Source organism: Ictidomys tridecemlineatus, chromosome 3 (genome assembly GCF_052094955.1).
Source record: "Ictidomys tridecemlineatus isolate mIctTri1 chromosome 3, mIctTri1.hap1, whole genome shotgun sequence".
Lineage (NCBI taxonomy): Eukaryota > Metazoa > Chordata > Mammalia > Rodentia > Sciuridae > Ictidomys > Ictidomys tridecemlineatus.
Genome location: NC_135479.1, coordinates 72,292,142 through 72,315,569, shown reverse-complemented (window position 1 = coordinate 72,315,569; position 23,428 = coordinate 72,292,142). Strand labels below are relative to the sequence as shown.

At 36.9% G+C, this 23,428-nt stretch overlaps 1 pseudogene; it reads right to left on the bottom strand.

Annotated features, from left to right (window-relative positions):
- The window catches only part of LOC144375673 (nocturnin pseudogene), a 31,765-nt pseudogene extending 8,907 nt beyond the window's left edge, over positions 1-22,858 (bottom strand).
- Between the last annotated feature and the right edge of the window lie 570 nt (positions 22,859-23,428).

Below are 23,428 nucleotides of genomic sequence, written 5' to 3'. Positions count from 1 at the left end.
TCCCATTGGAGAATCTCTTTCCATATAGAAAGAATCATATACTCCCTCTATGGCCTTTCATTGTAATCCCTGAGCCAAAACCAATTTTTTTTTGTTTACACATAACCAAGGTCCAGACTTGTCTCTTCCTTGTTCCTGAGCCCACTTAGATTCCTCAGTAGTGTACTGCAAAGACAGCTGGGTGTCAGTAGAAGGAAACATGGCATCTCTTAAGCAGAATTTTTTTTCTTGTCAGATCTCTTTGATGCCATTTGCAAAGGATTATACCTACTTGTTTTTGAGGTGGCTTGCTTCTAATAATTTTAGAATAATTTTAGAATTGTAGAGTTTCTATCTATGTTTAGTAGGAGAATTTTTTTCAGTAAGCATTCCCCTGTCTTTCTAGTTGATTGCATGTGCATGAAGCACCCTTAAGTCATATGTTGACAGTGTAGATGTTGGCTCATTTGACCTTGCATTGAAATAGTGGTGATGTTAGGGTGATAAGTTCAGGGTTTTGTGCTGCCCATATATTCAAAAGGTGAATTCTAGTTATTACAGCATACCATACAAATATTTGTCCATTTAAAATTTTTTTTTCTTTCATCTATAAACAATTCTTGTTCTAGGTTTCTGGGAGGTTGAACTGTAAGTTTTTCTCAACTGACACAGGTAAGGGATTGCACATCCATGCATGAATAAACTGTGGTAGAAGATGTTTCTTAACTTGTGAGAGAAGCAGAAACTTTAATATACCTTGAGATTACCTAGAAGTATATTTGATATTTATTTAGTCTAGCTGATGCCAGTCAGAGATGTCCCTTTATCTGATGTGGAGTAGGAACTTCTAATCTTTTACTTAGAGTTAGTTTAGATGCCTTTTCCATTAGTATGGCTATGTTTCTACTCTACTTATTCAAGGGGGTATCTAGTGCTGAAAGGGCCTATCTTCTCTGAAAACTAAGTTACAGGCTGTTGTTTTGTTTCCCAATATTTAGACTCGTACCCTTAAGGCTATTCCTCAAGGCTATTCCTCCCTTTTGAACCACATAAAAGAAGAAAGGTTTGTGTAGATTAGGGATGCCCAATGTAGGAGTTTCTGCATGAATGCATCTTGTAGGATTTGATTTCACTCCAAGGGCTCTAAATCTGGACCTTGAATTGATACATCAAGTATTTTGCCATGATGCCTAAGTTAGAAATCCAGATTCAGCAATCACTAGCCATTCTCATGAAGGCTCAGATATGATGTTTGGTCCCAGGTGGTGTGCTATTACAGATTGCTTGTGCTATTAAAGATTGCTTGTGGTATTACAGATTGCTTGAACCCTGTTCCTAGTCGGCTATATTTTTCCTAGGGTTAGAATATATCATGCTGGGCATGGCACTACTAGTATGTAATGCCAGTCATTCCAGAGGCTAAGGAAAGATGATATAAGCTTAAAGCAAGCCTCAGCAACTTATATATGCCCTGTATGAACATATAAAGGAGTGGAGATATTACTCTGTGGTAAGTATTCCTGGGTTATTATTTTTGCAGGTAACCCTCCCAAATAGAATATACCCTAAGTAACATTTTGTTGTGTGGCCTGATCTGGGATTTAGATGCCCAGAAAATTCTTTCTACTAGGAAATTTTGTTACCAGAGAGTATTTTTATTAGAGTTCTCTTTATCTAGCCTACAAGTGAGAATGTCACCTACATACTGAAGGTCAATTTTAGCCAGAAGACCTAGTCTTTTGAATTCTTTTTCAACCCTCAGGCAAACAAATGGGCAATGTATGTTTAGATAAGTTGTTTAGTGTGCATCTCAGGATCTCCCCATTTGAGGCAAAAGGATGTTAGGAGTGGGCTGCCCCCTTGAGATCTAGGACAGTGCATCACTGAGTGGTACGTTGGAACCTGGGTAGCAAGTTGTGTTTGTTATCATGGAGCAGAGGAGGATCACTGCCTTGTTGATCAAGTTTAAATCCTGTAATTATCTATAATTCCTATTTGGTTTATGTCTCAGAAGAATTGCACTATCACATGATAACCGATAACAAATTATAATCCTGTATTATAAAGATGTACATACAGTGGCTTGTAATCCATGCAGTGCTTCTGTCCTTAGGGGTATTTTCTTTTATATGAATAACTTGTCCCCTTTAATAATATCTGTGCCAGCTGTGAATTTAGGACTTGTCATGGGATTCCATTGTCTCAGACTTGAGATCAATCACCCAAGGAACAGTAGGGGGTGTGAAATACTGGAATTATGATTTTACTACTAATGAAAATTGAGGCGAGAGTGTAGCAGAGAATTTCAGGATAGATTGTGTACCCTGTGTCCAAAAGGAACTGCATTAACTTGCCTGCAACCTCAAGAATTGCCCAGATTTCCTCATGTGAAATGCAAATGTTTGTTAGGGGCATCTTTGTACTCTTGGCCTTTCCAGGCTTCTTGAAATGGTCAGACCTTGTGTCTTGATCCATTTTTTTTCTTTCAGTGTTACATGACAGGGTCATCCTTACATACAAAGTGTGGGGCAGGGGTGGGTGTTGGGCTTGTGCACGTGGGTGCCAGATGTCAATTTCCCCTGCATTTGGAGCTATCCTACTCTCCGTTGCTTCCTGCAGTATTATATTACCATGAGGATTGAATCCTATCCTGTCAAGTGGGGAGGTTTTTGCAGGTGGTGATGCCTTTCTCTTATCCCTCCTTTTTCTTTATCAGATTTCCTCCAAGTCCCTGTCATTTAAGACAGAGAAAATCATATCTATTAACAAATTTTGAGAACTTCAATTGAAATGTTTGGAGTTTTCTCTATCTATCAGGAATAGACTGAGCTATAAAATGGTATCCCATAAGGGATTGTCCCTTAAGGAGGTTGGTCTATGTTGGTGTACTTTTAAAGACCTCATTAAGAAATGCATGGAACCTGTGTGATTTTCTTCTGTTCCCTGGGTAATCTCTTTGACTTTTTCATAATGAACATGTTTTTAAAAATATTATATATATATATATATATATATATATATATATATATATATATATATATTATATATTAGATTGATGCAATAAGTTTATTTTATTTTTATGTGGTGCTGAGGATTGAATTAAATCTCAATATGCCAGGCAAGCACTCTACCACTGAGCCCCAGCCCCAACTCTGAACATGTTTTTAATAAAACTATCTTTTGCATATCTGGAGTGCAGCTGATAGTAAAGATTAAATAAACATCCCTCCACCCAAGATTGAAGGCAAGAGTGAGTGTTTGAAAATTACTGATAAAGCAGAAAGAAACTTTGGAGCAATTTCCAAGTCTTCTCTTGGAGGGGGAGTTTACAGTCATAAAGAAATATGTGTAAATACTGAGTTTTTTCATTCATTTTGGTGACCTTCTTTATGGGCAAGAATGTCAACCAAATATTTGGTAATTGGATGGTAAGAGGCCACTCTGGGTATGATGTGCAGTACATCATACCCAGTACAGTACTTCGGAACATACAGAGGAGGGGTCTGGGTAGCCCATGATCTATGAGGGGGTTCTTTTGTTATCTGGCATATAACCTTCCCTGGAGCTAAAATGGGAACTGCAAAGCAGGGATCAGTTAGAAGATCTGGCTTTTCTATTGTCTTAAAATCATCACGTGTCTTTCAGCATATGTCTGGATTTTGATAAAATGTCATGAAGATTTGCACATATGGAATCTCACACCATTGGACCATTTGCAGAAAAACTCCAATTGTATGATGTAATTTAGGCAATCATTGTGGGGCCATTGTTCCCCATATCCCATCTTATATTGTGTCCAGGCAGTATTTCAATAGAAAATGAAGCACTTTTGCCTTAAGATATCAGGGTCATACTTGTCTCAGGTTTTTTGTTATAACTTTATTTATTTATGTATTTATTTGGTGCTCCAGATCAAATCCAATGCCTCACACATGCTGGATAAGTGCTCTATCACTGAGGCACAACCCAGCCTCCTTGTTCCATTTGTTTACAACATAAAAAGTACAGCCCTTTGTGTTGAAAGTGAGGCTCCCATGTTGTGATATTGTTTTCTAAAGGAAACAATGACAGTGACAGACTCAGAGGTATTTGAAGCATTCCATTGATTTTTCTGAATGAGTTGCACATTGTATAGACAGAGGTTGGGGCATATCCCTACTTCTGCCACACTGCCAGATATCTCTGACAACTTTCTGAGTCCCTTTAGTGAATTGTGTCTGCTTTTGTCTATAAGTGTGCCTATCAATAAGAATGGGATGCTTTGATGTATTGCATCCCTCACAATTGTCAATTTGTAGGACTTGCTATCAGTAATGAGCTTCTGGAAAAGCTCTTGTGGAGGCAAATGACAAAGGGACAGACATTCTTGGGAAGTGGACCAAAGAGCCAGTAGTGTTACTGTGAGTTGGTTATGTAAATAATGGGGAAGTTGCTGTCTTCCAATAATTTGTATAAGTAGTCCTCCTTGAACGCTATACTTTTTGCAAAGCTCCAGGAAGTTCAAACTAGTATCTATAGGGATATAACATAGATAAAGGGAGTTTCAAGAGAGGGTTTCTCACAAATTGTGCATTGGGGGAGTTCAGGAGTATCAGGTTGATGGATAAGACTAAGGAAGGTCTCCAAGGTAATGGTCCCAAACTAGGAAGCAAAGATGAAGAAAAAGCAAAGTTTTCCCTTAGCATTTGGACTATGGAATTCAGTCATGGTGAGAAGGTACATTAAGGAGCAGCCTCACAAGACACAGAATGTGAAACCTGTATGATTTGTGGGTTTCCCTTACACTGGGTGTTTTTTGCCCTTTTATATAAAAATTTATTTTTATCTTTCTTTTTTTATTGGTGCATTACAATTATTCAAAGTAGGGGATTTGTGTTATATATTCACACATGAATATGATAAAGCAGTATAATATGATTGATATTTTTCCCCAATATTTTTATTTTTACCCCTTTCCTCCCTCTCTCTGAATCCTTTCCTCTGTTCTATTGTTCTCCCTTCACTATTCATGAAGTCACACCATTTTTCCTTTCCTTCTTCCTTTCTAGCTTCCACAAATGAGAGAAAACACATGACTCTTGACTTTCTGAGTTTTGCTTTTCCTTAACATAATGTTCTAAGTTCCATCCATTTTCCTGCAGGTGACATGATTTCATTTTTATGGCTAAAAAACCCCCATTTGTCATGTATACAATATTTATTTCATGCATTCAGCCATTGGCAAATGCCCGGGATCTTCCATAGTTTGACTACTGTGAATTGTACTGCTGTGTACTTGGCTACACACATAGCATATTGTGCATATGACTTTAATTCTCTACAGTAAATACCAAGGTGTTGTTTAGCTGAGTCATATAGTGTTTCAATCCCTAGTCTTTCTTAAAAAATATATTTCTTAGTTGTATTTGGACACAATATCCTTATTTATTCTTGTTTTATGTGGTGTGAAGGATCAAACCCAGGATGCCTTGCATGTGCTAGGCAAGTGCTCTACCTCTGAATCACAACCCTAGCCCTCCATTACTAGTCTTTTGAGGAATATCCATACTGATATCCAGAGTGGTTCTACCAATTTACAATCCCACTAATGGTGTAAAATTGTTTTCATTTCCCCACGTCCTCTCCAGCACTTATTATTATTTGTAATGCTGCCATTCTGCCTGAAGATGAAATCTGAGCGTAGTTTTTTAAAAAATTTATTTTATTTATTTATTTTTATGTGGTTCTGAGGATTGGACCTAGCACTTTGTACATGCTAGGCAATGGCTCTACTGCTGAGATATAACCCCAACACATCACTTTAGTTTTGATTTACATTTCCCAATTGCTAAAGATGCCATACATTTTAATTGTTGTATATTATTGGACATTTATATTTTTTAAATTTGTATGTTTAATTCATTTCCCTGCTTATTCACTGTGTTATTTGTTAATTTAGTGTTAAGTTTTCAAATTCCTAATGTATTCTGGATATTAATCCTCTGTCTGAGGAGTAGGTGGCAAGCATTTGTACGTATGCCATAAGTTCTCTCTCTACATCCTTTTTAAAGTCTGTACTTAAAGTTTTTAGTTTTAATAGTATTCTTAGTGCATCATAGCTATAGGTGATATTTTGGTTCATTTTGACATAATCACATATGCATAGAATATAATTCATTGCTATTTGGTCTCCAGTACTTCTCTTTGCCTTCATTTTTTTCTTCCCAGTGTCCCTTTAACTCTATTCTACTCATCTGCCTTTTGTTCATTTATATATTTTAAATTTGTGATTTTAGATATACATAAAGTTTGGGATAGGGTTGTGGCTCAGTGGTAGAATGCTTATCCAGCACATGCAAGGCCCTGGGTTCTATCCTCATTACCACATAAAAATAAATACATAAAATAAAGTTGAAAAAATATAAAAATAAAAAGATACACATAAAGTTGAAATTCACTGAAGTTTGTTTGTGTATTTATGTACCATGATTTGGTCAATTTTATTCCACTGATCCTCCCTTATGCCATCCATATTCCCTCCCCCTCTTTCTTCCTTTTCCATTCTACTTATATCCATTCTATTTTCATGGGATTTCTTCTTTTTTTCCTTATGATTTCAGCTTCCCCAAGTAAGAACATTTCAACATTTGATGTCTGCATCTGCCTGATTTCACTTAGCACAATGCTCTTCAGTTTTTTCTATTTACTAGCAAATGCTATAATTTCATTCTTTTTTCTGGCTTTGTAAAAATCTATTCATTCTCTCTTTCTCTCTTTCTCTCTCTCTCTCTCTCTCTCTATATATATATATATATATATATATATATACAATCTTTCATTTTTGCTCATCCATTTATCTGTTGATGACCACCAGTGCTAGTTCCATAACTTGGCTCTTGTGAATTGCACTGCTCTAAGTGTTGATCTGCTTGTGTTGCTATAGTATGCTGAATTCAGTACGTTAGGATAAATATTAAGGAGAGGGATAGCTGGGTCATATAGGTCATATGGTGGTTCTATTCCTAGTCTTTTGAGGAATATCCCCACTGCTTTCCAGGAAAAAGTGGTCGTTCTAATTTGCAAACCCACCAACAGAGTATGAGTGTGGTTTTTTACCTGCATCCTCACCAGTATTTATTATGTGTATTCTTGATGATTGTCATTTTCAATAAAGATGAGATGAATTCTTAGTGTAATTTTGATTTGCATTTCCCTGATTTCTAGGATACTGAAGTTTGTTTTCCTATATCTTTTTTTGGCCATTTGTATATCTTTTTTCCAGAAGTGTCTCTTTTGTTTTACCTCCCATTTACTGACTAGATTGTTTTTTTTTTTTTTTTTTTTGGTGTTGAGATTTTTGATTCGTTTGTATATTCTGGATATTAATTGCCTTTTGGAAAGGCTGCTGGCAAAAATCTTGTACCATTATTTAATGTCCATCTTCATGCCCCTGTTTTCTTTGCTGTATATAGAAGCTTTTTAATTTGAGGCTGTCCAAATCATTGATCCTGGTTTCATTTCTTGAACTTTAGCAGTCTTTTAAGGAAGTGGGTGTCTACACCAATATGTTGGTATGTTGAGCCCATGTTTATCTATTAATTTAAAAATTTCTGTTCTAAAGTCTATATCTTTGATTCACTTTGAGTTGTCTTTTGTGCAGGGTAAAAGGTAGAAATCTATTTTCATTTTTCTGCAAGTGAATATCCAGTTTCTTCATCACTTTTTTTCCAAAAAGCTATCAATACCATGTCCAACATGTGCTCTTGGCACCTTTGTTGAATACCAAATTACTGTATCTATGGTGATTTGTCCCTGAGTCTTCTATACCCATGGACTTCATGTCTGTTTACATGCCAATACCATGATTTCTTTTTTGTTAATATAGTTCTGTAGTATCATTTGCTATTGCTTTTCTTGCTCAGTATTGCTTTGGTTATTCTGAGTCTTTTGCTCTTGCAAATTTATTTTAGAATTGATTTTTCTAGATCTTTGAAGAATGTCATATTAATTTGAATGGAATTCTATTGCATCTGTGCAATACTTTTTGATAGTATGGCTACTTGGACAATTTTAATTTTACCAACTTTACATATTCTAAGGTCCTCAATTTCTTTCTTCAGTGTTCTCTAGTTGTCATTGTAGATGTCTCTCACCTTATTGGTTTGGTTTATTCCTAGGTATTTAATTTGATTTTATGAGGCTATTTTTTTCACTAGGTTCTTTATTTGTGTCTTGAGAAGGTGCTGATTTTCTTATATTGATTTTGTGAACTGCTGTTTGCTTAATTTGTTTATCAAATTGTTGGAGTGTTTTGGATATTCTGAGTATAAAATCATATCTTCTGAAAACAGATATAATTTGACTTATTATTTTCCTGTTTTTATCCCTTCCATCTTATTTTCTTGGCTTATTGGTCCAGAAAAATTATCCAGTAGTATATTGAGTAGAAGAGTTTTGATTGTGACCTCCTTCACTTGTTCCAGATTTAAAGGGAATGTTTCATTTTTTCCCTCATTCACAATGATGTTGAGTTTAGGTGTATAGTATATAGACTTTATGGATTATAAATTAATTCCATTCTACCCATTGTTTCTTCAGTTTTCCAACTGAATCTGCTAAATTTTGTTAAGGATTTTTTCCCTGTAGGTATTGAGAAGATGTATGATGGTTCTCTAAATTCTACATGTATGAGGATGTACATTTATTGATTTGTATATGTTCAAATCAGTATCCATTTGTATCCTTTGAGTGAAACCAATTTAGTTATCATGTACAATCTTCTTATTGTGTTCCTGAATATGATTTGCTAATGTTTTATTAAATTTTTTTCATCTAAGTTCATCAGGGATATTGTTCTCTACTTTTCTTTTCTTTTCTTGATGTGTCCTTACATGGTTTTGGGTTTCAGAATGATATCTGATTTCATATTATAGATTTGAAATTGTTCTATCTTTCTATTTTGTTATTTCTTTAAATTTCTATTAGAATTCAACTAAAAATTTCTCTATTTATATATTTTTCTTTTTAGGAGGCTTTGTATCACTGCTTCTATCTCAGTGTTTGTAATTGATCTGTTTAGTTTTTATATATTGTCAGTTTAATTTTGGAAGGCCAAATAAATTTAGAAATACATACATTTGTTCCTGGTTTTCCACCATATTGGATATACGTTTGCAATATACTCCCTAATGAATCTTTGGATGTTTGTGGTGAATTTTTCTCTTTTATCTCTAATTTTACGAATTTGGATTTTCTTTCTTTTCATAAGTTTGGACAAGGTCTTACGTATTCCAAGAACCAACCCTTGGCTTCATTGATTGTTTGTATTTTTTTCATTGTCTATTGTATTGATTTCAGTTGTACTATTCATCATTTCGTTGCTTCTTCTGATTTAGGAATTGGTTTTATTTTGTTTTGTTTAGGGTGTTGGGATGTATCATTTCCTTTACTGATCTCATTTTGACTTTCATGAAAACCCCTCCAACTTTCTCTACACACACACACACACACACACACACACACACACACACACACACACACACAATGTATCATTTCCTTTACTGATCTCATTTTGACTTTCATGAAAACCCCTCCAACTTTCTTTTCTTTACACACACACACACACACACACACACACACACACACACACACACACATACACACACCCCATATTTTCTTTATCCATTTGTCTTTCAATGCCAGGCTGATTTCCTATTGTGGCTTTTATAAATTGTATTGCTATAAACACAAGTATGTATTTATGACTATGGTATAAATGTTTAATTCTTGGAAGAGTAGTATATCTGGGCCATATGGTGGTTCCATTTCTGGTCTTTTGAGAAACATCTATGCTGGTTTCTATTGTGGTTTCACTAATTCACATGTCCACCAACAGTATTAGGTATTGAGGACATTTTCCCCCTTGCTTTCTCCTATTGCTTGTGTGGTGTAGTGAGGTGTAGGTTCTTTCTCTTGTGGATCTGAAGAATGAGACCCATAGCAAAACAGGGTAAAGTGATGGAATATTTTTTCTATCCTTAAACAAAGAAATGCAGCTTCCACGAGAGAGGGGTCCCACATCGGTTGTTGTTGAGTTGCTACTGACTAGGGGTTTATATTGGTGTTGTTGCAAGCAACTTTTACAGCCCTTGTCTGATGACTTTTAGGGAGTGGAGTTCTACATCTAATCAGAATAAGACATTCCGTGATCATGCCCCACCCACCCCATTCTCTAGTCAGGATTTTGGTCAAGTGCTGTTCATGTGCTTATTCACATGCCCATTAGATATTTTGTACAAGGAATTTTAGCAATTCCTGTGTTCCTATCATGTTTTTAGTTCCTGCTCTTATTCCTGCTTCTGAAGAAATAATACTAACTGCCACCAGGGAATTTGGTTGATTACAATTCTACCTTCCTCAGGCTGCATTGTGGATATTAGATCTGGCAAGTAGGGAAATTCTTCAGTGGGTCTCTCTAGAGGACGTTGATAATGGATCCATGGCTCCATCTCTAGTCCCATCAAGAACTCAACAGCTTCAAGATAGAAGGGACAAATTTCACTAAGACAATTAATATACAAGGGCCAGAGAGCAAAATCAAACACATCATGTCCAAGAGGACAAGTAAGGGCTTCAACATGTGAAGCAGTTGTGCCCACAGGGATGTCCACCAATTAGAAATCTCTTGAGTTAAAAATTTTATTGGAGTTTTTTGTAAATGGACTTGAATATGTAATTTTTAACATAAAAGTGTTATCCTCCCTGCAAAAATACAGTTTCATCCAGCTTTGGTGGTCAAAATTTCCAGAGCATGGTGATTTTGTAGGACTTCTCTTACCAGGAGTCTTCCTGCTAGGTTAGTTTTTGGATTCCCCAGCAGTGGTCTCCCTGAGAGCCTTAACCAGGTGGGCATAGAGATGTTCAGAGGTTCTTTTAACAGTTGTCCCTGTGCTGCCCACTATTCGTGATGTTAAAGTTATCATTTAGTGAAAGCTGCAGGTCCTTTTAGCTGTATAATACCCTTTATGTGCCTGAGGCATCTTAGTGTCCCCTAATGCTACTGAAGCTTCCAGGGCCACATAGGCCAATGGGCTATGGCCTCTTTGCACTGGTGGCAAGGAAATATATGCCCTATCTCCAGAAATGAAAAATAGCCCATCATCTGACTCCAAATTTGTCTGAAACCCATATGAAAAAGGCAAGTTAGGGGATTTTCACTGAATATACCTGGAGTCTTTTTAAATCAAAGCAGTGAATTTTAATCTGTTCAGATATTTTATTGGCCAAGGATCCAAAAGTATGTATTTTTAAAAAGAACTTTTGAGAGGAAACTAGTAATCCTTGGGTGTTAAGAAGGTTGATACTGTTAAAAGATACTGAACTCCATTCTGGTGAGAGACTGGAGGTATTACTTTTAGAACAGAAGGAGACCATACAGTTAGGGATAAATTGAAGCATAAGAACAAATGGTCTCTTGGAATCCCTTGCAATTTGGGACAATATCTACTGAATTATCCCCAAATCAAAATTTGTGCCCTTTAATCATCTTCAAAACATATAAGGCCTGGTGCAGTCAGCCTTTACAGATCCCTTTTCCTTTGTGGACACCTTTCTCTAGCATGCAGGGAAGAACTTACTAAAAGATAACAATCCCAGAGTATAAAAGCCCAGCCATTTATTTCCCACAGTGACTTGTATTTTAAAGTGATACTTTCCTCAGATCTTAAGTTGGTCTGGGCACTTGCTCATGCAGCCCACATTACAAATAGATATCTAACAGGCAGATAAGGAGCAAGCACAGTTGCTATTTTGGGCACAAAAGGCAAAAAGCTTACACATAGTGACTTCTTCCCATTTCCCTCCTTTTTATAAAACAAGCCTAGCATTAAGTTGGTGTTCTAATTTTTACTTCCCTTTGGAGACCATTTTGTCCCATCCTCTAGATTTTATTTCAGCAAGGCTCAGGTGCAGAAAACTATCAGGAATTTTTTTTTTAGGGCTTGTAGATCAAACTGATCTCAATTGTATAACATACAGCGCACGGAGTATTTTCCATCTTCAAAAAAGTAAAGAACAATGCATCCCCTGTTATTTCCTTTGTCTCCTGATAGGGTGTAAGCTGATGTTCCTTCCCTTTTTCATGAGCAACCATGGGAAAGGATTGTGGCCTACTGGGTTAGGCACCTTTTAAAATCAATCAATCAATCAATCAATCTATCTATCTAATCTATCTATCTATCTATCTATCTATCTATCTATCTATCTATCTATCTATTTATTTATTGTGTTGAGGATTGAACCCAGTGTCTTGCACATGCTAGTGAGTGCTCTACCACTTACCTACAGCCAAAGCCTGGTTCTGGATCTTGTGATTTCCTATCTGTTTTCATAAACCCTGAGCTAATTTGTGGGGATTCCCAATATATTGATACACTTTTGGAGGGAAATTTGTGCCTCACTCAGTATGGCATAGATAGTTAAAAGCTTCTCTAATGTTAAAACTTAGTGCATAGGTACAAACCATAATCCAACTCTCTATGCATCAATCAACAAGGTCCTCCCAAAACACCAAAATATTCTCATTAATATAAACTCATATGTCCACCAGACTTCCATCACTCATCAAACCATGTCCCAAAGTAACAGAGCCTACATCTGTTCTAAAGTTCCCCAAATGACTATTGTATAACTGGCCAAATAACTGTCAGCTTTGGATGTCACAACATAGTCAACACTCCAAATATACTTGTCCAGAAACATGCACACACCAAAGAACCAAATGTGCCTGCTCAAGAGCTGAGTCCAAGTGCCAATGTAAATTTTTCAAAATTAAATCCCATGCTGACTTAACGCAGGCCACCCTCCTGCCTGTACCAAACTCATACAAGCCCCCATTACATAAAACCCACATCAACACTCAAAGCTCTCAGACTGGGGTTGGGGTTGTGGATCAGCAGTAGAGCACTCACCTAGCATGTGCAAAGCACCACATAAAAAATAAAAAAAAAATAAATATATTGTGCGCAACTAAAAAAAAATCTCTCAAACACACCCACCTTCTTGATGTATATATGCCTAAAACCATGCACACCTGGGGCATAAATAATACCGCAGCAAACCAAAACAGCAACAGCCATGAAGCAACCATTCAAAAGATTCCAAAGTAGGTTTGACCATCTGCCCTCTAGGATACATTCTCCTCAACAACAACAACAAAAAATCCAATAGACACAACATAAAAAACTTTTTAAAATTTACCTTGCATAAACCATCTGCAACTTTCTTAGACATAAATGTCTCTTAGACATATGTATGTTTCTTAGACATATCTATATCTGTTTAAATCCTTAGTTTTGTTCTCTCTTAGCATACCAAATGATTTTTCTTCCTAGTTGCTGACTTCCTTTCCCAAATCTACATCCTGAAACAATCCTTACATAATTTCTAAACACCACTCTTGCCATAAGAGAAAGCACTTTTATCAAAACAAAAGAATCCAAGACTCTTCTCCATACTCCCTGACCATTCCATAGTCTGGAGAGGGAGGCAGGTCAGATAATGCTCTGGATAATGTCCTAATTTAAGGAGAAAAAAGCAATCATGTCCCTTTGGCCAGAAAAAATCTTATTGACTATTAGTTTATGTTATGCCTTTGGTCCTAAAGTTTATCCTGTGAGCTCTTAAAGAATTGGCCCCTGTCCTAAAAGTGGTTACTAGGCATATGGTTGGGATTTGGGTCTTAAATGTTGCTCAAGGATTCAAGAATTCCCCATAGTCTGATCTATGGTTTCTTGTGAAAAAATTAGGATTCATTGGAGGATATCAAGAACCTGGGTCTGCTGCTGCATGAGAAGTTGTGAGGAAAGGAATTTTCATCATAGAATTAGACAAAGAGACACAGACTGTTTGGTTCACATTCTGGGAATTAGTGGGTCCCCACTTTTCCAAAGGACCTCAGATCAGATTAAGACTTCCTCTCCAGATCCAAGAAGACACATCATGTGAAGACACCCTCCATCATTGTTTCAAGTGAGTCAGAAAGGAAAAGAAGCAAACACTTGAAGTTACCAGGTCAACCTGGTTTGAGTTCTTTGGCTGAAGCACAATATCACTGACATTCCACCATCAGAGACAAAGGAGATTGATCAAGCCTTCTCCAGCAAGCTCATGTTCAGTGTTTTCAGATTGGCAGCCACAGTAATGGCTTTTAAGTTGCTGACAGGTACCCAGTATTTATTTTTTGGATTGAAATGCATTTTCCCCCTTAAAAGTACTATAAGACTCCAGAAAACCAAAAGTTCATTTTACTCTATCTTTCAAGGACCCCAGACACGTCCCCAAATCTTAAAGGTTTTGAAGATGTAGTTATCTTACAGATCTGAAGAATGAAGCCCATGGACAACAAAGGGTAAAGTGAAAATTTCTTTTTTAATTAAAAATTTTTTTATAGTTGTAGATGGACAGAATACCTTTATTTTATTTAGTTTTAGGTGATGATAAAGATCATATCCAGTGCCTCACACATGCTAGGAAACTGCTCTGCCACTGAGATAGAGCCCCAGTCCTATTTCTTTCTTTAAACAGAGAGGAGGTTCAGCTTCCATTGGGCAGGAATCCCAAACTGGTTGCAGCTGAATTGCTGCTGTCTAGGGATTTATGTGGTATTGTTGGAGGTTACCCTTAAAACTATTGGGTCATGATTTTGAGGGAGGGGAGTTTCTACATCCAGTCAGAGTGAGAGAATTAGTGATTATGGGTCCCTTCACCCTCCAGTCAGAGTGTTGATCATATGCTGTTTTCAAGCTTGACCACATGTGGTCTGGCTCATCATACTTTGTATATGGAATTGTAACAATCAATGTTCCTAACTAGTCTGCCTATCAGATTTTTAGCTCCATCTTTCACATTTAGATGCATTTTCTGGAATAACTATTTCTTCTATTAAACAAGGTTTGTTGTTGTTATTGTTGTTTTATTTTATCTGCTACTGGGTATTTAACCCAGTGGTGTTTAAACACTAAGCCACATCCCCAAGATTTTTTAATAGTTTATCTAGAAACTGGGTCTTGCTGAGTTGCTTAGGGCCTTTCAGATGCTGATGCTGGCTTTAAACTTGGGATCCTCCTGCCTCAGCCTCTTGAGCCACTGCTATTATAGGAGTGTGCTTCTGCACCAAGCTACAAGAAACATTTTATTTCGATTTTCTTCTCTCTCTCTCTCTCTCTCATATATATATGAGAGAGAGAGAGAGAGAACCACTTAAAAACAAAGCAATATTCTAATAAAATTTTATAAAGCTTTTTGAAAATGTTCTCCGTATGTCTACTAATCAAAGTGAAAAATGGGAGTAATATTTGTGAAAATATTGAGACATTTGGTATTAAAGAAATGAAAATTGACATGAAAGCATATAGGGATCTTAGGTCAGCTACTCAATTACTGATTTAATTTTGGGCTGCAGAGGTTTCAAGTACATGAAAAGAATCTAAAAAGAAATGAAGAGGAAAAAGAAGAGGAAGGGACAAAGGAAGGACAATAAAAGAAAAAGAGTTGACAAAAAAGAAAAACCAATGTGACTGTATGTATACGTACATCCACATAAACATGTATATGTATGTGAACCAATCAGCAAATTCTTTGACAATAAAAATTTTCTTAATTAAAAAAAAAAACACTGGTCCCTCTACTGAGGTGGTTGCAGTTGTGGGACGGAGTGGATATTCATTACCTATGCCAGATTGACCTTGTTGCCCTTCTTTCTTGGCTCTGTGCCCAGGAGAGATCGAGTTCTGGGTATTATTTATTAAATCATTCCTCTTTGTATGTTGCTTGCCAGTCTGCCTCCTGGAAATGACTGAGGATGTAGGATGTAGTGAGATGGCTCTCAGCTACCTGCTTACCACTGCTATGTAAGGTGCAACTGAAAGTATTTTCTATTGGAGTTTTATTCATACAGTATAGATTACTTCATGTAGGGTGGGGCTTATGTAGAGTTCTGCTTGAGAAGTTCTTGGGGCTGATTCTAGCTCTAAGTGTTAGTTTGGAGTTGTATAGAGTAGTATATTCTTTGGAGAGATTAAATCAACCCAACCATCAAGCTGGGCAGATGCTGATCTCTATGGAGCATTTGAGTGTGGAGAGTAGTGACAATGACTGGGATACTAGTGTGTGAGATCGGGATCCCTCCTCACTTCATGTCTGTGGAATACTTTGTGACTGGGAAAGTTTCGGTGCAAAGGCATAGGATGCCTGGTTGCTAAGGAGATGTCCTTCTTGCTAGAGTCTTATCAGCCTCGACCATATTCTCAGGCACTGCAGCTCCTGGGAATGAAGGAACTTCCTTGCTAAGATAATCCCAAAATTCCATCAGTTCTGCTTCTCCTGAATCTACCTATGAATTGGTAACTTTAAACAATGGACCTTCTTGAGAACTGAACAATCCTCCCAAGATTGCACACTGCAATAGAATGTAACTGAGGAAATAACTGCATACATTTACTATCACTGTAACTTTCACGAATACAAAAATAATGCTTGCATAGTCTTTAATCTGATTATATATATATATATATATATATATAAAGAATAGGGGCTGGGTTTGTGGCTCAGAGGTAGAGCACTTGCCTAGCATGTGGGAGGCACTGGGTTTGATCCTCATCACCATACAAAAATAAATAAATAAAATGAAGGTATTGTGTCCATCTACAACCCCCCAAAATTAAAAAAAAAACTAAAAGAATAATACAAAACCTCAATAAAACAAAGAGTTGGTTTTTGAAATAATAACATTTCAATGAATGCCTTAGTCAAAGAGAAAGAGAAAGCCCAAAGAAGTAAAATTAGACTTAAAAAATTAGTCTTAACAATAGTAAAATTCAAAAGATCATCAAGAAAAAGTTTGAAAAACTCTATGCCTAATAAATTAGAAAATCCAGAAGAAATGGAAAAATATTTGTAAACATATAACTTAACAAATTCAACAAAGATTATAATACCTAACTAGACTGATGACACGTAATGAGATTGAAATCATAATGTAATTTTTTCTGATTAAAAGGAGGGAAAAAAATAAGGATCCTAAGACCAGATGGAATCATTGCTGAATTTTAACAAACTTTTAAAGTACTAACACCAACACTGCTGAAACTAATTATTAAAAAAGGGAAAGGAAACTTTCAAATTTATTCTATGAAGCCAGTACTACCCTGATAACAAAACTTACAAAGGATACAACAGAAAAATAAATCTTAAAACAAACTTTAAAACAAAATCAGAAGAGTAAAGTAGGTCACTATTTATTGACCAAGGGACTAATTCATCACAAAGATATAATTATTATAAATTCATAAGCAATAAGTCTTGGAGCACCAATTTTAAAAACCAAATATGACTAGAGATAAACCAAAAGATATGCCAATATCTCTGATAAACATAGATATAAAAATCTTTAATATAATTCTCTTAGATTTAATTTAATAATACATTAAAAAAGATAATATGTCATCATTGAGTTTCTTTCATTCCAAGGATGAAAGAATGGTTAAACAAACACAAGTCAATAAATGCAATAAAGCACATAAATGAAATCATGGATAAAAATCACATGATTATCTCAATTGATGCAAAAAAATCAGCAAAATTCTCTTCAGAAAAAATGTTGATAAAATTCAGCATTTTCCTTATGATGGAAACCATGAATAAACTACATAAAGGAGAAGGAGGGGAAAGGGGGGAAGAATGAGAAGAAGGAAAAGAAGAAAAAATACCTAAAAGTAAATCTAACTAATAATGTGAAAGGCTTCTACAATGTAAATTATAAAATACTGAAGAAATATAATGAAGAACAAATTAGAAGTTGAAAACACTTATTATGTTCATGAATTCAGAGAATTAGTATTGTTAAAATGGCCATGCAACCCCAAACAATCTACAATTCATTGCAATCTCCCCCAAAATACCAATAAGATTTTTCATAGAACTAGAAAATTACCCTAAAATATATGTAAGCAAAAAAGATCCAGAATAGCAAAAGCAATTTTGAGCAAAAATAGCAATGCTAGAAGCACCACAATACTTTATTTTAAATTATATCTGAGAGCCATAGTATCAAAAACAGTATAGTAGTGGCATAAAAAGAGGCAGGTCCCCAGAAATATATATATATTGCAAAAAATGTGCCAAAATATTGGAGAAAGAACAGCCTTCTTCATCAAATGGTGCTGGGAAATCTGGATATTCCCCTGTAGAAGACTGAAATTAGACTCCTAGATATATCACATGGTACAAAAATCAACTCAGTATTAAAGACCTTAATGTAAGACTGGATCCTTTCAAACTACTAGATAGAACATAGGGGAAACACTTTAAGATCATAGCAAAAGCAATAATTTCCAAGTAAGGACTCAAAAAGCTCACAAAATCAGAATTAGAATGAACAAACAGGATTGCATTGAATTAAAAAAAACTTCTGCACAACTAAGACTACAACAATCACCAGAGTGAAGAGGAAACACAGAGAATGGAAGAGAATCTTTTCCAGCTATCTGTTTGACAAAGGATGAATACAGGAAAAAACACCAACAATTAAAAAGCAACTCATATAAAAAAATGGACCAATGCCCTGGATACACTCCTCAAAAGAAGAAATTCACATTTCCCATAAATATATGTAAAAATGCTCAACATCTTTAGCCATCACAGACACAAATCAAACCCACAAGGAGATTATGTCTTACCAAGTTGGGTAAGATGGTTATTCCAGTTGGAATAGTTATTATATGTATAATAACTACAATATTAATATGTATAACATTAATGTAAAAAATATATATATATATATATTTTTAATATTAATATTACCAGTGAGAATGTGGAATAAACAGAACCATATACAATGTTGGTAAGAATGTTGGTAAGAATGTAAATAAGTATGACTTCTATAGAAAACAGTATAGATGGACCTCAGAAAATTAAAATAGAACTACCATATGTCCTATATATATGACTGCTTGGCATTTATTCAAAGGGATTAAATTCAGCAATTATAAAAGACACCTGAGGTGCTGGGTTGTGGCTCAGTGGTAGAGTGCTTTCCTAGCATTCGTGAGGTACTGGGTTCAATTGTCAGCACTACATACAAATTAATAAAATAAAGGTCCATCAACAGCTAAAAAATATTTTTAAAAAGAATTTTAAAAAGCACCTGAATGAACATGTGTATTGTGACACTATTCACAATAGGTAAGATATGGACTCAGTTGTGGCTGGGGTTGTGGCTCAGTGGTAGAGTGCTCACCCAGCACATATGAGCTGCTGGGTTCAAACCTCAGTACCACATAAAAATAAATAAGTAAACATAAAGGTATTGTATCCAGCTACAACTAAAAATTATTTAATAAAAGATATGAACTCAGTTGAGGTGTCCATTGACAGATGCATGAATAAAGCAAATATAGTATATATACATGATGGAATATTATTTAATCAAAGAAAAATGAATTATTTCATTTGCAGCAAAACAGATCTTGTTAAATGAAATAATTCAGCCATAGTAAAGAAAGTATTGCATGTTTTCTCTGGTATGTGGAAACTAAAAACTAAAGAAATATCCATAAAAAAGGACCAATAGAGACCAGGAAGCAGGTAGCTGGGAGAAGAAAGGGTGAGAAGGGTAGAAAGAAGGTCAATTCATGATACATGCATGTATGGAAATGACACAATGAAACCCATTAATTTCTACAATTAATATATGATTATATTTATATGTATAAACACACACACACATATGAAAAACAGGAGATTATGACAAAGATACATAAGAAGGAGGATGATGTGAAGACATAGGAAGAAGATGGCCTACACAGTCCAGGGAGAGAACTGTCAGAAGAAAACATTCTAATGATATCTGGATCTCAGCCTTACAACCTCCAGAACTGTGAGACAATACATTTCTGTTGTTCAAGCGACTGCACTTTGTTATGGCAGCCCAAGCTGACTACTACATATCCCTTTTTGCAGGGAGAAAGAGAAGTTGTATTCTGCCTTCCCCCATGGTAACCCTCGGCCCTATGATGTGGAAGACAGGGCCTTGCATGAGTTTGTCACTGTGTCCGGCAGCACCTGGCACCATTCTCATTATTTGAATTCTTTTGATGACATATAACAGCTCTAATAGTTTAAAAACTGAATGCCAGAATGTGTACAGATAAGGCACTTCTAGATTCAAGAAAATGAAGATGGGTAGAAAATTAAGGGATGCAAAAAAGTAGTAATCAAGATAATGAATGAACAATTTTCAAAAATCCAAATTAACATGAAAACTCTATGATGAACTCTAAAACGTCAAAAAATTAAATAAGAGCAGGATACAATAGATGATATTCCAAAACATAACCACAAAAATATCACAGACTGCAGCCAATAAGAATGGACCCCTGTCCATAGGGCTGGAGTTGACCCAGAGGGCTTCAGCTGACAGGAGAACAGGGAGGTATAGTTAGTGTCAGAGATGTTGGCTCACAGCAGGAGTCCATTCAGGACTCTTCACCAACCAGTATGGAAGTATTTTAATATTGTAAAAATCCACACAACCACTCTGGTTTGAGCCATGAAACACCAGCCTATGAGTACAGGTGGAATCAGTCACTCCAGAGCACTCTGACTGGAAACATTTCTAACATAGTAAACCACCACTTGAATGAAAGGGTCAAAGTCAAATGAATTCTATGTAAATTTTTATTCCATGCAGGTCATACATACTGATTATTGCTACTATTAATATTAATTAAATTAAAGAGAATGTTGTCAACTGGCTTTTGGTGATAATTTTCCCTAAAACTCAATGAAAATAAGTACAAGGAATTCTGTATCAGTATAGTATTTTTGCCATATGTTCTTCATTCTCTTCTTTTCTTCTGGTGCGGAGACTGATTTTCTATTCATGTATTTGGAACTGTACAATAGCTAACATTCAATTGCAATATTTAAAAATGAAATGTGGTTAAAAAGTCATTTTAAAGTCACTTGATAATTTCTGAAACACCTAGGAATTTGAAAATGTGCATTTGAAAGTAAAATTCCCAGCATAGTTTTTGAATATCTTCCTCAAAAACAGGAAAGAAACAAATGCTTCAGTTTTGGCTCTCACAAAGGGCCTTGCTCTTTGATGACTCTATTCCCCTGAAATACAGGGTTAATTAATGAAGGGTTAATGGAGCCTTGGAAGTCACACACCCACTTGCCTATCTGCTGGAGGTCAGGGTCACACCAGGCTTTCCAAACTTACTAAACGAACATCAATCTCATTACATAGATAAAACATGTCACTCCAGTGACAATCACTCTTTAACAAGAATGTCTGCTGGCAGTACACATAAGAGTCCATAAAAACAATTTCCCATGTTTGAACCATTTATTATTAAATTCACATTCCTACAATGGATAGCTGAGATGCAAAACAATTTCTTCTAGTGCCCTACAAGTACTTTGTTTTGGCTATAGGAAATATTTACCAAAACCGTGTTTGTGTGTGTGTGTGTGGGGGGGGGCACGGTTACCATGTTCTATGCACTGTCACCTATTGCTCATATCTTCCTGAGACAGGTTCCTGCTCTAGTCTAGTACATGCACCAGATGGAAAGGAAATCTGCACATCAACTGTTCCACTGGCATAAAAACCACATCAGGATTTATGTTATCTCCACTGGAAAGTAGGCTCATAGTAACCATGGAAAAATGTTCAAGTATAATATGCACAGGACATACTTAGTGCTTGCATAAGTTTTCAAGTTCTATGGCTATGGGCAAAGGCAAATGCCTTCCTATATTTGCCCAAACATTTCAACTGCTATCATAATTTTTTTACCAAAACTCTGGCTTGTTGGGGCTGGGGTTATGGCTCAGTGGTAAAGCACTTGCCTAGGAAAGGTGAGGCCCTGGGTTTGATCCTCACCACCATATAAATAAATAAATAAAATAAAGGTTGAATTCCCCCTCTCTGAAAAAACAAAACAAAACAAAACCCTGCCTGTATTCCATCTCCCTGCCCTCAGGGCCTGGTGTACTTTTTAATTCTAAGAAGCAAACTAGTAGGAGAGGTAAGCATCCATTTTGTTCATAGTGAGAGCCCATAGGGGCACACCTCCCCATGACATGGTCCAGATATGGGCACCAAACATGTCTTGCTAGAGAGCTGTGTAGGTAAAATCAAATCCCCAGTTGTCCCTCCTATGCCTTGCTGAGTGTGGTATTTCTCTTACAAGGAATTCTTCTCCTAACAGTTACTTCAATGCTTAGGTAGGGGATGCAGGTCCCACTGCAAATCTGGTGGCAAATTGGGCTTTGTAAGTTCTTTTTTGGGGGAAGCCTCCAGCTGGAGACTCAGATTGTTCTTTCCCTTTTAAAGACTAGATTGTTAGGGACAATCACACTGGACGTGGGCATGTTGCAGTGGCCAGAATTCCTGCTCTGTCCTGGTGAGGGTGCTGTCTCAGGTGCCTGTCCTCCAGCTGCAAAAAGGAGGCAGACTGCTAAATGGCATTCATGGTGCTCTTGCCCCAGTTTATGGACAGTAGCTTCTTGTTCAGCAGCTAATTGTCACTTTTGGCGCATGGATGCAGAAACACCTAATCTGGATGTCTTCTCTCTCTTCTTTCATGTGTAGCTCCAGCTGTAGATGAACCAGGGAGAGCTTCATGTCATACAGCTGGTGTCCTAAGCCCACAACCCAGGGTGCTGCACCCCAAACTGAAGGGTCTTGCCCACCATGTGACAGGCCACCACCTTCTCCTGGGATGACTGGACCACACTGGAGACTTCTCCAACTGCCAGCTCCTGGAGCTGCAACCATGGGGAGACCTGCAGGGGACCTCCCTTTCCTATTGGCCTCCTGGTTCAGGGCCATCACTTAGGCTACCTGCCACTGGTTCCTATAGCTGTTCAGCATCAGGATCAAAAAAAGTAATGTGTAGGACTTCCAGCACTCTTCAGGCTCTGCCAACTTCCAGGACGGGGGTCACACGCTGGCCAGCACACAATACATCAGGTTCAGGCCAATCATGATGAAGGCCACAACAGAGATTACCATCAACATGCACCACTGGACCTCACTGAGCCAGCAGGCCAGCAGGGTCATAATGTTGGTACATATCCTGCCTAACTTGCACCACCCAGAGAAGCCCACTTGCCAGGACACAGAGCCTATGGCAGGTTAGCTCAGGACATCCACTGATGGCCAGCCAGGGGCTGGAGTGAGGACCACAGGCCCAAGCCTGATTAGGCCAAACGTGGCTTGGTGCAGAGCCATGAGGCCTAAGGCCACATGAGGCAAGCAGAGAGGGAATACCTGGCTGAAGCCAGGTGGCTAAGGCCAGGGATTTCACCCCAAGCCCAACACACCTGGGAAAAGGATACACAGAAGCAGACATGGCAGAAGGAGCACCTGACTAGCGTATCTCTCTTCATTCTTTTATAA